We start from the raw sequence: 14972 nt of genomic DNA, 5'->3' as shown, positions 1-14972 counted from the left end.
ATAGAGATTTAGGACACGTCTACAGCTTGATTTGCCGAATTTAATTGCACCAAATTTGGTCCAGAGGAAGTGCATTTTTGTAATTTGGTGTAAATATGTTCAGTACGTTTGGAGTTCTTAAAGAAAAAAAGATTTATGTATATCTAGAGATGCAGATCCACGAGCCACCAGCAATGCTGTGATTGGCTGACCGCAACCTGAGAGAAAAGTTGCAGCTGCCATTTTGTCAATTTGGACACGGTTTCTGGGGGGGAAATAAAGTGTAAATAGTATATAAGGGGTCAGGATAGAGGTGTTTTGACTCCATGGGACTGATGGAGGCGACTGTGTTGGATCCCTCATGACAAGGAATTGCCCAAAGACATTTTCTAGGGTGCATGATGATCCGTGGATCCACCACAACACTCACTGCAGCCTCTCTGTGAATCCAAAATTGATCTGCAGATCCAGAAACCCACTCACACACACATACAGACACTCACAAACCCAGACACACATCAATACAGCCACTCACACACCGTCTCACACACACATACAGTCACTGATACATCAACTCAGAGAACTACTTACACACCCAATCCCAGACCCACTCAGGCACTCACAACCCAGTCAGACACCCAGAAAACCACTTAAACACCTACTCATACATCCATAAAGTCACTCACAACCCCTCTCACTCACCCATACAGTCACTGATATATCTACTCAGAGACCCAGAGAACCACTCACATAACCACACCGGCACTCACACACCCAGTCGGAAACCCAGAACACCACTCACACACCCATTTACACATTCATACAGCAACTCACACACCAAGTCAAACATCCATACAGCCACTCACACATCCACTCACACATCCATACTGTCATAGATACATCCACTCAGATACCCAGAGAATCACTCACATACCCACTACAGGTTGACACAGGTGCTCAAATACCCCTAGAGTCACTGATATATCCACTCAGAGACCCAGAGAACCACTCGCACACCCACTACAGACCCACACAGGCACTAACACAGGCCCTCACACATCTACTTACTCACCGATAAAACCACTCATAAACCCACTCCCAAAGCCACACAGACACACAGACACAACAGACCCACACAGGCATTCACACACCCACTCACACACCCACACCTGCACACCCATACAACTACTCACTCACCCATTCACACACCCTGTCAGAGACCCAGAAAACCACTCTCACACCAATGACATAATCATACAACTACTCACACAGTCACATATCCATACAGCCACTCATCAACCCATACAGTTATTGATTCCTCCAGTCACAGACCCAGAGAACCACTCACAGATCCACACAGGCACCCACACACTCACATGGACACAAACACACCCATACAGCCACTTACATACCCACTCACAAACCAGGGCACGAGTTAATGTTTCTTGAGATAACTTTACCTGTACCTGCTGAATTTCTATGTTTTTGTGTGTGTAAAATCTGAACCTAACTATTACGTCCCTGTAACCTTTGTTTTTTTTGTACATTTCTAATGTTTTTTCATTCTATTATCTAACTGTAATGAGAACTACTGTCTCCAACCAGTTGATCACAAGCTACCATTAATTCCCAGACACATTCAAGTAGCTTGTACCTTCAAGTTAAATTTTTAAATAAGCACAGCGTCACATTTTTCTTTTACTGGTAAGGGAATGCTGTGTTTACTTTACATTATTATTATCACCCTGCAAATAGCAGGTTCTGATAATGAGCAGTGCTCAGTCAGGTTTTTGGTTCAGGCTGGGTCACAGAGGTGAAGAATTGAAGCACTGAAGTACTTAACTCTTAAGTAAAGGTTCTTGTTGACTATGTATTGGATCATGAGAACAAAATGATGTTTCTGAATGTTTTTAAGTGAGAGAAAATTAAAATGAAAAGTTACCTTAATGATTAACTCTTCATTTCATTGTTGTCCCATTTCAGATTGTTGCATTAACAAGAAGCATGCCTTTTGTTCCCAGTGGCCATTAGACAGGTACCATCTTTATATCTGAAAAATAGTCATTGTATTTGTAATGGGAGAAATTTAAAGTGAATAAAGCTTTCTCTATGAAACATTAAGCCAAATACCTCTTAGTGTCTCATGAAGCATGTTTATTCACTTACATTTCCTCCCATTTATGTATGTTTCTTTTATAAATATGGCATGTCTACAGGCCACTGAGAGCAAGATGCTTGCAGGTACATGCATCAAGGTAGGATTTTGCGAGTCCTTAATTGCGATTATTAAGGAATCGCAATTAAGGACTCGCAAAAGCCTAAGCATGTAGAAATAGCTATAAAAATGGCGATTCCTAAACATTCCTTAATTGCGACTCGCAAATTGCGAGTCGCAGTTAAGGAATGTCTCCCCATTCATTCCTATGGGCCTTCAGGCCCATAGGAATGAATGAGAAATTGCATATGCAATTTCAAGGGTGCAAGGGTGTCAAAAGGACACTCTGTTGCACCCCTGAAATTGTGATGTGCACCCATGTTGCGCACACACATGCCCCAAGGGCATGTGCGTGCGAAACATGAAACTTTGAAAGTGAACTTTAGTGCATTTTTCAAAGTTTTTGCAAATTACCGACCAGTTTAAATGCTCTGTAATTTGCGGCCCCAAGTAGCAAAATCACTATTTAAAAGTGGTTCTTGCATTACATTTAATGAATCGCAAATTGCGATTCCTTAAATGCGATTGCAATATAGGAATTCGCAAAAAAAAAGCGATTACCTAAATTGCGCATCCCCAACACATTTTGCGAATAGCACCGTTTACGCTCACAAAAACCTTTGATGCATGTGCCCCTTGGTGTTTGTAACAATGACACTTGCAAATATGAGAAGATTTAAATGATGAGTCTTATGGAATCCACATATACAAAGTTAATAGTTCAGTTTAATTTTCTCAATACAGTGCCATATTTATAAGTAATAAATAGAGCAATGATTATGAGTTGGAGAAATTTAAAATTCAGAAAATTTTTCTATATCCTGAATGTTTTTGCAGAACATTTTTCTTCACTAAATTACTTCTGTTTGAGTTATACATGTTACGGTGCCACATATAGCAAAAGGTATATCCTGTGCCACAAGTACATACAACACAGTCTCTTAGTTACCCTACCCATATATCCCCTACATACGCACACATGTTCATACATCCCCAAAGGCCATGCTCTGACATACATGGCAACCCTGTCATAGTGCCCATAGTCAAAGTATTTTGTTCAAACCATAGCATCTGGCTCAATGGGTCTTACTAACCGAAACCTGGCTGAATCCTGCCTCAGCACCAGACATCGCCAACAACATGCCAAAAAATTGCAATATCATACCCAAGATCGCAGTAACAAACACAGAGGTGGAATAGCCATCATCCACAAAGAGTCCCTCCATGCACTGCAACCACAGACTACTCCACCCCCATCATGGAACACCTACACCTCCAGCTCAACATTGACAACCTAACCACTACCAGGTACACCCTGGCATACAGACCACCAGGTCTACGGCTGTCATTCTGCAAAGTCATCTCTGACTTCATCACTCCCCTAGCCATCAAATCCAAGAGCTTGATCTTCCTCAACTTCCACCTTCAGGACTCAACAAGTCTAACACAGTCAACCTGATTAAGAGCATGAACAGCCTAAGCCTCACCAAAATAGTCACTGACACCATGCACATCACCGGTCACACACTAGACCCCATCTTTACAGCAAGCAAAAGGATCAGATACAGCAACATGACCAAACTAACCTGATCGGAATACTCAATGGTTCACTTCTCCATCACAACCACCCATGGTGCACCAACAAATCATCCAGAAACAGAGCCACCTTTAAACAGGCACTAAACCTGTACCATACAAACCTTAAAAAAGTGAGAAGGGACTCCTGGGCACCCGCCTCGAAGCCAGCTGCAACCCCAGCAAAGAACTGTTCCGCATCGTCAAAATGTTCTCCAACCCTCAGGCTTCTGAAAACACCATAACCCCCTCCCAGTCGCTCTGGGACACTTTTGCAGACTACTTCATAAAAATCTCATCCATCTACAGACACTTCGACCCCCAACCACCAACCTCCCAGCAACCACAACTTACCAGATGTCACCAACTCCAACTCAACACGAAGGATCACAGTGTGGGACCCTCTCACCAACAGACCACCACCACCATCAGAGATCTATCTACTCAGGTGCCCCCAGAGACCCTGTCATCACCACATGTTCAACCTAGGAAACAACACCATCAGCTAAGAGTTCACCTCAATCCTCACCACCTCCGTCACCTCTGCATCCTTCCCAGTGGAATGGAAACATGCAGAAATCAAACGCCTACTCAAAAAACCCTTTGCTGATCATGGGGAACTTTAAAACTATAGACTTATGTCACTCCTGCCCTTCCCGGCTAAAGTCCTGGAAAAAGACATCAATCGCCAACTCACCATCCACCTGGAAACCAACAAACTCCTGGACGCCTCCCAATCAGGGTTCTGCTCAAATCACAGCACATAGACTGCCCTGATAGCAGCCACAGATTACATCAGAACCCTCCAGGACCAGGGGAACACTTCAGCCCTGATTCTCCTTGACCTCTCTGAAGCGTTGATACGTTATCCCACTAAAATGGGAAGCACCCTAGTGCAGCACCTCAGCAACGTCGGAATTCAGGAGAAGGCACTGGAATGGATCGTCTCCTTCCTCGACGGAAGAACACAGAAAGTCCGCCTACCACCGTACAAATCAGAGGCCACCGAAGTCATCTGCGGCGTCCCTCAAGGATCCTCGCTGAGCCCCACCCTCTTCAACGTCTACATGAGCCCCCTCGCGCCCATCGCACGCCAACACAACCTGAACATCATCTCCTACGCCGATGACACCCAGCTGATCCTCTCCCTGACCAACGACCCCGCCGCTTCCAGAGCCAACCTTCACGAAGGGATGTACGATGTAGCCGAGTGGATGACGACCAGCCGCCGGAAACTGAACTCAGACAAGACGGAAGTCCTCATCCTGGGCTCCTCGCCCTCCGCCTGGGACGACTCCTGGTGGCCCCCCGCCCTGGGCACCGCACCCACACCGACAGACCACGCACGGAACCTGGGCTTCATCCTGGACTCCTCCCTCTCCATGACCAGACAAGTCAACGCCGTCTCCTCGTCATGCTTCAACATCCTGCGCATGCTACGGAAGATCTTCCGGTGGATCCCCACCGAGACCAGGAAGACGGTCACCCAGGCCCTCGTCACCAGCCGACTGGACTACGGCAACGCCCTCTACGCCGGAACCACCGCCAAGCTCCAGAAGAGACTCCAGCGGATCCAGAACGCCTCAACCAGACTCATCCTCGACATCCCCCGACGCAGCCACATCTCCGGACATCTGAGAGACCTGCACTGGCTCCCCGTCAACAAGAGAATCACCTTCCGTCTCCTCACCCACGCACACAAAGCCCTACACGATCAAGGCCCGAGCTACCTCAACAACCGCATCAACTTCTACGCTCCCAAACGCCACCTCCGATCAGCCAGTCACGCCCTCGCCGCCGTCCCCCGCATCCGAAGAACGACAACAGGAGGAAGGTCCTTCTCCCACCTGGCCGCCAAGACCTGGAACCCCCTCCCGACCGACCTGCGCCTGACCCAAGACCACCTCTCCTTCAGGAAGAAGCTCAAGACCTGGCTGTTCGAGCAGTAGCAGCACCCCCCCCCCCCTAGCGCCTTGAGACCCTCCGGGTAAGTAGTGCGCTCTATAAATGTCCTTGATTGATTGATTGATATTACATCTTTGCTTACTGAAAGAACTCAGGGCGTCCACCCTCTACACTACATCTCGGGTCCAAAGAACATACTCTGCTGCATTCCCAGGGATCCTCACTGACTCCCACCCTGTTCAACGCATACATGGCCCCTCTGGCCACCCTAGTCGGAGCCCACTGTATGAACATCATTTCATATGCTGCCGACATTCAGCTCACACTCTCGTTATCCGTGGACCCAGCTAACACCAAAACTAATTTCCACAGATGTTTGACCAGCGTCGAAAGCTGGATGCTAAACAACTGCCTCAAGCTTAACACTGACAAAACGGAGGTACTCATTTTCGAGAACAGCGCAAACCCTGGAATGCCACCTGGTGGCCAGCAGACCTGGGCCCCACCCTCACACCTGCAGACCATGCCAAGAACCTCAGCATTATACTGAATAGCAGACTCACAAGGAAAAAACTAATCAACGCAGTCTTCTCAGCATGTTCCCTCATGCTCTGCATCCTCCAGAAAATCTTCAAGTGGATCCCTATCAGCACCAGATGCATCTTCGCCAAGGCCCTCATCACCAGCCGCCTGGAGACTATGGCAACTCTCTCTACTTGAGTGTCACCACCAAGTTACTAAACAGACTGCAGATCATCCAGAACTCAGCACCAGGCTCAACCATGACTTACCTCTGCAAGCCCACATCACTTCTCACCTCAACAACTCCATTGGCTCTCCGTACACAAAAAGCTGTCAGTTCAAAATGCTGACCCATTCCTACAAAGCCATGCACGATCAAGGACAAGCCTGCCTAAACTATAGACTGTATTTCCTCACACCCGCCAGACACCCGCACTCTACCTCTGCGCCGACACCCCACGCTTCTGCCGAAGCAGAAGCGGCAGCCACTTTTTGTCCTACCTGGCTGTAAAAAATTGGAACAGCCTTCTCCTCCACCTCCGGACCTCACCCACCCTCCATGAATTCAGACATGTTCTTAAGACCTGGCTGTTCGACTAACAGTGACCAGCAGCAGCCAACTCTCCACCCATCAGTACCTGGTTACCCTTGCGAGTGATAAGCATTACTTTACTCCACTCCTGAGGCGAGATAGCCGGGAGAGCTTTTTAACGATCTGTATCACCTAATTTTAAAGAATTACTTTTAAAATTTATGTGTTGATAAATTGATGCTGTTTTTAAAGATTTCACTTGCTTAGAAATCGCACTTTGAAAACCAGAGCACTCCCCTCACCATACCTTGTTTTGAACTCCCCGCGCTGCCGATTTCAGGGCTGCGGCGGGTCGGAGTTCTTGGCGCCAGAATCGGAGCGAGCACAAGCCACGCCCACTGACGCTGGCCACGCCCCCTTGCAAAAAAACCTTAAAGCGAGCGAAAGCCAAGCCACTCAACAGAGATAACTCCACTCCTGAGGCGAGATAGCCGGGAGAGCTTTTTAACGATCTGTATCACCTAATTTTAAAGAATTACTTTTAAAATGTATGTGTTGATAAATTGATGCTGTTTTTAAAGATTTCACTTGCTTAGAAATCGCACTTTGAAAACCAGAGCACTCCCCTCACCATACCTTGTTTTGAACTCCCCGCGCTGCCGATTTCAGGGCTGCGGCGGGTCGGAGTTCTTGGCGCCAGAATCGGAGCGAGCACAAGCCACGCCCACTGACGCTGGCCACGCCCCCTCCACACCATTAGAAAATGTGCCCTCCACAAACGCGCAGCGGACGCGCGCAGCGGGCGCGCCGTTTGCGCGCCGAAGGCGTGCCTAAGGCAAGCCCGTCTGCGCCCGTCCGCGCCAAGACCGGGCCCAGGGCCACATCCCCTGTCCAAAACGATGTCGAGAAAAGATTACGGAAATACTCCAGTCAAGAACTTCAAAAACTGAGACCACGCGTCTCATGCGCCTGGATAGACCCACACAAAGAAGGTAAAAATTGTCCTACATGCTCACAAATCTTTGACTTCTCCCCCATTAACAGTCTGGCCAATACTAGAATACCAAAATACAGACAGTACCATCTGAAAATCGCATTGCTCAATGTAAGGTCATTAGTTAAAGACAACATAGAAACAGCGGAATTAATAGATAATCATAATATTGATATACTGTTTGTTACCGAAACATGGGCAGATGAAGCCTCAGACGCCGATCTGACACTGGCCATTCCGGAGGGCTACTCCTTCTCCAGAGCGGATAGAAAAATAAAACGTGGAGGAGGATTGGCAATTATAGCAAAAAAAGACTATAACATCAAAACTTCAGATAAAGGAAGTACCCCAGACTGTGAAACCCTAACATTTCAAATAAAAATTACGAACAAATATACGTTCAATGGATTACTCATATATAGACCACCTAGTGCAAAAACGCCGTTGATTGAGCTGTTAAGCCCGTTTCTCGAATCCAGTGTGACTAGTTCAGACTATACAGTTTTAGGAGATTTTAACCTACATTTAGAAAAAATCTCCGACCCGAAGGTAGCCCCATTTATTGATGCAATGTCAAACTTTGATCTAAAACAAAAAGTACACATGGATACCCATGATGCCGGCCACACATTGGACGGTATTTTCACTTCATGTGAAAGTCTAACAAAAACAGATACCATCCCTATCCCGTGGTCAGACCACAAACTAATTAGTTCTACTTTAGAAATCAAAGAGGACACTGGAAGACCTATGGAACATATCAAACAAACAACGTACCTTGAATGGTCTAAACTGGATAATCAGGCATTCATTGATACACTTCAATCATCATACCCTGCACTTCACGAAAATTGTAATACAGCCTGCAAACAATTTAACGAATGGTTGGAGAATGCAGTTGAGTTAACTGTCCCACGAAAGAAAGCTACTCTAAAAAGAAAACCCCCCTCACAGCCATGGTTCTCGGAAGCACTAAAAATCCAGAAACAGACATGTAGAAGAGCGGAAAAAAAGTGGAGAACTAATTATGACACCCATCTTAAACAAGAATATAAAGCTACCTTAGCATGTTATAAAAAACTAATCATAACAGAAAAAAGTAAATACTTTATCCATAAAATCAATGAATCTAAAAATTCAAGTAAAACTCTATTCGACACGGTTAAAAAACTATCAAAATTTGAGAATAACAACTCAGAAGTACTATCTTCAGACTTCTGCAACGTGTTAGGGGAATTTTTTGTCAGCAAAGTATCACTAGTATATGACTCCTTTAAAAAACATAACACAGAATTATCAAAAAGGGACAACTTACAGACAATAACCCCAGTGAGCAAGGACACAGATTCTACCACCTCTTTCCTATTCACTCCCCCGACAATGGAACAGATCCAAAAAGAGATTCACACCATTAACTCGGGCAGCCCAATGGACCCCTGTCCATCCAAAATAATGCATATCTGCTCTGAACAACTGAGTATAATACTAGAAAAACTTTTTTCCCAAATCATTAAAACCAACATCTTCCCCGATGATTGGAAAATGATATCGATCAGACCACTTCTAAAAAAGCCTAACTTGGACTGCGAAAACCCGAACAACTACAGACCAATAGCCAGGATCCCTTTTGCCGCCAAAGTTTTAGAGAAACTACTAAACAAACAACTATCCCGATACTTACTGGACGGCAACTGGTTGGACCACTCGCAGTTCGGCTTCCGTGAAGGGCACGGAACAGAAACTGCCCTCATTACAGCAGTGGAGGAACTCAGGCAAGTACTGGACAACGGATCGAAGGCCGCCTTGATACTACTTGATCTATCGGCGGCCTTCGATACAGTCAGCCATGAGATCCTCATAACACGCCTGAAAACAGCACAACTACATGAATCAGCTTGTGCACTCATCACCTCCTATCTAGAGAATAGAACCTTCTCAATAGAATCGGGAGAGGTAAAATCCAATCAATTTAACCTACCATGTGGAGTCCCGCAGGGCTCCTCGATGAGCCCCACTCTTTTTAATTTGTACGTAACTCCCCTTGCACAACTAATAAGGAACTGTGGCTTCACCCCAATATCCTACGCTGACGATACCCAAATTGTGGTCTCAATAAATAAAGACGTAGAGAACACAGCAGAAAAATTTAAAATCTGCATGGTACAAATCAGCCAATGGATGAGAACAAATTGTCTAAAACTAAACGGGGACAAAAGTGAGGTCATGATACTGGGAGGGGACACAAAAATATGGACCCACTCATGGTGGCCAAAAGAACTAGGAGGATGTCCCGAACCAACAGAAAAGGTGAAAAATCTAGGAATCACTTTAGATACAAATCTCTCCTTTGATGCCCAAGCGAATAAACTGGCATCATCATTGTGAGACATTCTAAAAATGATTTAAAAAATTCTACCCTACCTACCACATGACTCACGTAAGACAGTGGTGACAGCATTAGCTTTGTCCAGACTGGACTACGGGAACGGCCTATATGCTGGAGCCAGGAAGAAAATCCTAATCAAACTCCAACGTCTGCAGAATGCAGCAGCCAGGCTGATACTAGGGATACCAAAATTTGAAAGAATCAGCCATAAACTCAGAAATCTACATTGGTTACCAATAGAAAAGAGGATACAATTCAAAACATTATGCCTAGCATATAAAGCAATCAATGGAACTGGATCACAATTTTTAAAAACCCATTTAAAACTATATGAGCCAAATAGACCTCTTAGATCCAGCCAAAAGAAAACAATCACGGTACCAAGGTTCAAGAGAGCGAACTGGGGCGGAAGAAGTTTCCTGGTACACACGGCAAGAACCTGGAACCAACTACCGCTAGATATAAAAAACAGTCCATCATTGAAATCATTCAGAAAGGAAGTTAAAACGTGGCTTTTCTCAGCATATCCCTAATTAACATCTTCAAGAGTCAGAGGTAAATCACAGCGCCAAGACGCCCTTGGGCATTCGCGCGCTCTACAAATGGATAAATCAAATCAAATCAAATCAAATTTACAAATCCTGAATGGTTGATTTATCGATCCGGCTATATGAACATTAGGCTTAAAGTGAATTAAGCTGCGTGTGGGAGCGTCTGGTAACATTGCACAAGTTGCCTAGTGTTCAGTAGCTTATGATGATTTTCACTGATCAGACGTAGCTCTCACTACAGAAAAGGCTATATGAGGAGGAATTAAATGAGTGAGTACGGTAAGGGTGTTGCTATTAGTTTTACATGAAGTCTCCCATTTTCACTGAATTAATGATTAATCTTCCTATTGTGATCTCAATATAGCATCATTTATTCACGTGTTTTGCATAGATATCCGTTTGTGTTATGACGTGCCACACATAAAAGGATGACGCTAATGGGGCAGTGGCCATGAACAAAAAATTCCCCCGTTTCTCGGCGTATAAGCTGGTTCATTCAGAGAAAATATGCACCTGGAAAGACGTATTTCTAAATACTCCTAAACAATGGCCGTGGTTGTGAAATTGAATTCCGAGGCTGAAGTATATATTGCCTGTATTTTTTTCTGTACTCGGCATGCATAATTTATCAGTGAAGTCTGCAATATTATAGGCCCTAAATATATGCTGCTCTACGTGGGTCCGCTTTACTGGCGAAAATGATGTCGCTCCTTCACAATATCGCACCATCCCCCTCTTCATGATGCAGTGGGTAGTCGAGGTTGTGTTTACTATACGATTCACATTGCTGCGCGTACTTCCGCATCGCTCTATTTGCCTGCCATTAGATTATTTCGGAAAGACAAAACTCGTAAAAATAAACACACCCACTGTAAAATCTAAATATACATCCCTAAACATCATTATTGGCTCTTATCGGCTGCCCAGACTTGAACGTAGATGCGTCGTCTTTTGTTCCTTACCTTGCACCTCTGGAATAATCGCACCCCGCATTCTGCGCAACCCTAGAGCAGGCACTGCTTAGAGCATTCATAAATATATGATTTACTTACATGTATAGCGTTTTGGCCTTGTTTGGATCCTCTTTGTTACCGTAGAAGATGAATAGCTTTGGAGGGTTTCCGATCCCCTTCAGCACATCCTCGCCCCTGCTCGCATTGTTCCTCCAGCCCCTGCAGTCTCCGCAGCAGCTGTATCCTAAAAGCAGGTTGGTCGTAGGGCCGCTAGCCCCGCCCACCGCAGCCGCTGACAAGCACAGGCGACTGAAAGGATGGAATGCCAACAGACACAATGCGTTCGAAACCTTAATCGATAAATAATCGAATCTTTGCAGATGTGATTTGACGGCGCTCCTGCTTTTTGATAGATCATCTCCATATTTAGTTTTCTAGTTTAAAGGCCACTTACTTGTTTCGGAATTTGCCTTTGCAGGAGGATCGTCACCGTTTAAGATGCTCGTAGGTGGCAGAGGACCGTTCCTACCCAGCCAGGTGTTTACGGTCTTTTCAGGTCTGGCTTAGAGGCAGCTTCAGCGATAGCATGCTTCATGTTTTGAAACAAAAGCAGTATGTTTGTATATTGATATTAGCGCTGCTTTATGCCAATGTGAAAGGGGAGGAATGCACTGTATTTATGAAATACGGTGAAATCCTGTCTTTTCTCCCCTGCTCTGGTGCACACTTTGCCTGCTAGCGCCAAGGCAGGCACCCTGGTGCAAGTGTGTCTGTGTTGCATGCAGGTTTTTTTTTTGTGCAGGAAGACACACCTTCCTGTAAATAAACAATCTAGAGAGGAGCTTTCCTTTTTCTACGTGTGCTGCAGAATATAGCACACATAGAAAGAGGGAAAAACCAAGAGAATTAAAATATTTCTCCTCATTACACCTGCTCTAGGGAGACGTAAGGGTGTGGCACTAACCCGGGTTTACGTGATCAAGTGAATCTGAGGCAGCGTCAAAATCCATGGGTGTTGCATGGGAAAGCAGAGTAGGGTAACTCAGCGACTTGCACTTCTTTCTCTTACTCCATATCTATGAAGCCATGCAAAGCCATGAAAAGTGGCTTTGCGTGGCCTCATGGATATGATTGAGAGGCTTGCGCCCTCGGAGCATAAAATAAAGTGATGCTACGGTGTTGCAAGCCTCATAAATAAGCCCCTAAGTGTCATACATATAACTTCACAAAAGGCTTAGAATATACAAAATATTTAAAAGGTTGAGTGGACCTACATAGACTACCTTCAAAATACAGTTACTGTCACCAAGCAATAAATATTATGCAGTTGAAGGCAACCTATTGCAGGTGAATATAGCATGTTGAGCTTTCCTGACTTTACCACTTTTGTGTGCCACTTTACTAGATAAACATTGCCGGACATCCGTGTGTCAGGGCAGCTCCATTGTACTGAGACTACTGACGTTTAATTGTTTCCTTTCTGGGTGACATTTGGACCAAGGCAGCAGATAAAAAATTGGAGGCAGGGCTTACCCAGGGGAAAAAAAGGTTGACACTATCCTTAGAGTCAACACAGATACATTTTGCATTTTAAAAATACTGGTCAAACTCGATATGATTGCAACAAATATTTTTAGTGGATCTGACAATGTTTATAGGCAGTGCTGGAATTGGAAAAGATGTACTCCAGGGTCTCATAAATGGGGGGTTAAGGTGTGGCAAAGGATAGAGGATGAAGTCAACATTTAAATTTTTTAAAACAATCTGTGCCGCAAAGAAATTTGCAACAAGGACAAATGTGATAGTAAATCTGTTCTGATTATTTAATCAAAAAGGCTGCATTTTTATTATGGTGTCAAGGCACCTACTGTAGAGATCTTTTTGTGCCCAACAAATTTCATGGGGTAATAATAATAGTAAGATTCCTTCGGTGGTTCATGCATTAGCTGGAGAGATCTGTGTTTTCTCTAGTCACAGTTTTGACTCAAGAAGTTGCACAGAGGGTTAACTTGTCCCTGGCAAAGTACATTATGTAACATCCAAACCACAGATTTTTATTTTAAGTAGATAGGTATGTTGGTTACTGCTTTCATGGACATCTTCAGGATTTTGGGGAACCTGGGCCAAATGTATTTTGGTATTCCCTGTTTTCTGATTAGCTTTGAAATAATGATCCAGTTCCAGCTTTCATGCCTTCTTTGCGCAGATAACTAACAGTGCAAAAAATTCTAAGTATGTTTACATTAATTTTCAGGGATAGTGACGTGTGTGTTCAAAATTGTAGCCCAGCAGCAGCTCACTACATTACTGCAAATAATCTCTGACACGTCTCATTTCTCATATGTGAGAACCTGTTTGTATCTAAAAGAAACTTGTTCATGGCTGTTGCATGAAATATAAACACAGAAGAGTCACTGTGCAGGCACTGATAGGCTCTCGCCTGGACTACGCCAATGTGCTGTATCTTGGCCTCCCAGAATTCCTCCTAACGCGCCTGCAAATTGTCCAAAACTCTGCTGCGCGTGCCGTCTTCGGCCTTAATCGGAGAGCCAGTGCCAGCGATCTTCTTAATACCCTTCACTGGCTTCCAATTAGAAAGCGCATTGCTTTTAAAGCGCTTACTTTGGCTTTCAAGGCACTTCATGGCACAGGTGCCTTGTACATCCGGAAACAGATGTTGTTCTACCAGCCTTCTAGGTCACTCAGGTCATCCACTTTGGCTTTGGCAGTTGTACCAGCGATTCGGCGTGCCCGGTGTGGCTGCCGCTCCTTCAAGCGTCTGGCACCACAGTTGTGGAACACTCTGCCTCTATCTCTCAGGACAAAAGGCAATCTTTTAGCATTTAGGAAGGACCTTAAATCTTGGCTCTTTGTTCAGTAGGTGCTCTGTTTTGTTCCCCACCCATCTGTACCGCCGAGGGTTTTAAGCGCCGGGACACTCCACGGAGTAGCTGAGCGCTATACAAAACTCTCCAAACATAACATAACATAACATAAAGAATTAAATATAAAGAAAAATAGTAAGTGGTATTTAAATTGTCAGACAGACTGGTCCATTTAACATTCTTGCAGTGTATGCATATCGCTTATATACAGGGGTTGTACAAAGTTAAAAACCTGCCTCCAGTGTTTCTCTGAAGTAGTTGTGAAAAGATAACACGCTGTTGTCTTGTTTCCAATAGGCTCCAGGTAACCATCAGCAAGGATTATACTTAAAAAAAAAAAAGGAAGGGCTAATACCCCCTTAAACTTGGTCTTTGTTTTGAGCCCAGCTGGAATTGAAAATAAGAATGCCCCTTCACTGACTGCATGTTGTTGCTTGTAGGAGAGATCAGACAATGTGCTGTAGCTGCTGAATGT

At 44.7% G+C, this 14972-nt stretch overlaps 1 protein-coding gene across 1 annotated transcript in view; it reads right to left on the bottom strand.

Moving 5' to 3' along the window:
- The window catches only part of LOC144767453 (serine/threonine-protein kinase SBK1-like), a 174906-nt gene extending 163082 nt beyond the window's left edge, over positions 1 to 11824 (bottom strand). Inside the window, exon 1 of the mRNA XM_078650876.1 lies at positions 11712 to 11824. The gene's annotated coding sequence lies outside the window, so the exon portion shown is untranslated. The remainder of the gene's footprint in view (positions 1 to 11711) is intronic.
- Between the last annotated feature and the right edge of the window lie 3148 nt (positions 11825 to 14972).

This window comes from Lissotriton helveticus, chromosome 7 (genome assembly GCF_964261635.1).
Source record: "Lissotriton helveticus chromosome 7, aLisHel1.1, whole genome shotgun sequence".
NCBI classification, from domain to species: domain Eukaryota; kingdom Metazoa; phylum Chordata; class Amphibia; order Caudata; family Salamandridae; genus Lissotriton; species Lissotriton helveticus.
The sequence above is the reverse complement of the archived record's forward strand: the minus strand, read 5'-3'. Positions and strand labels throughout refer to the sequence as shown.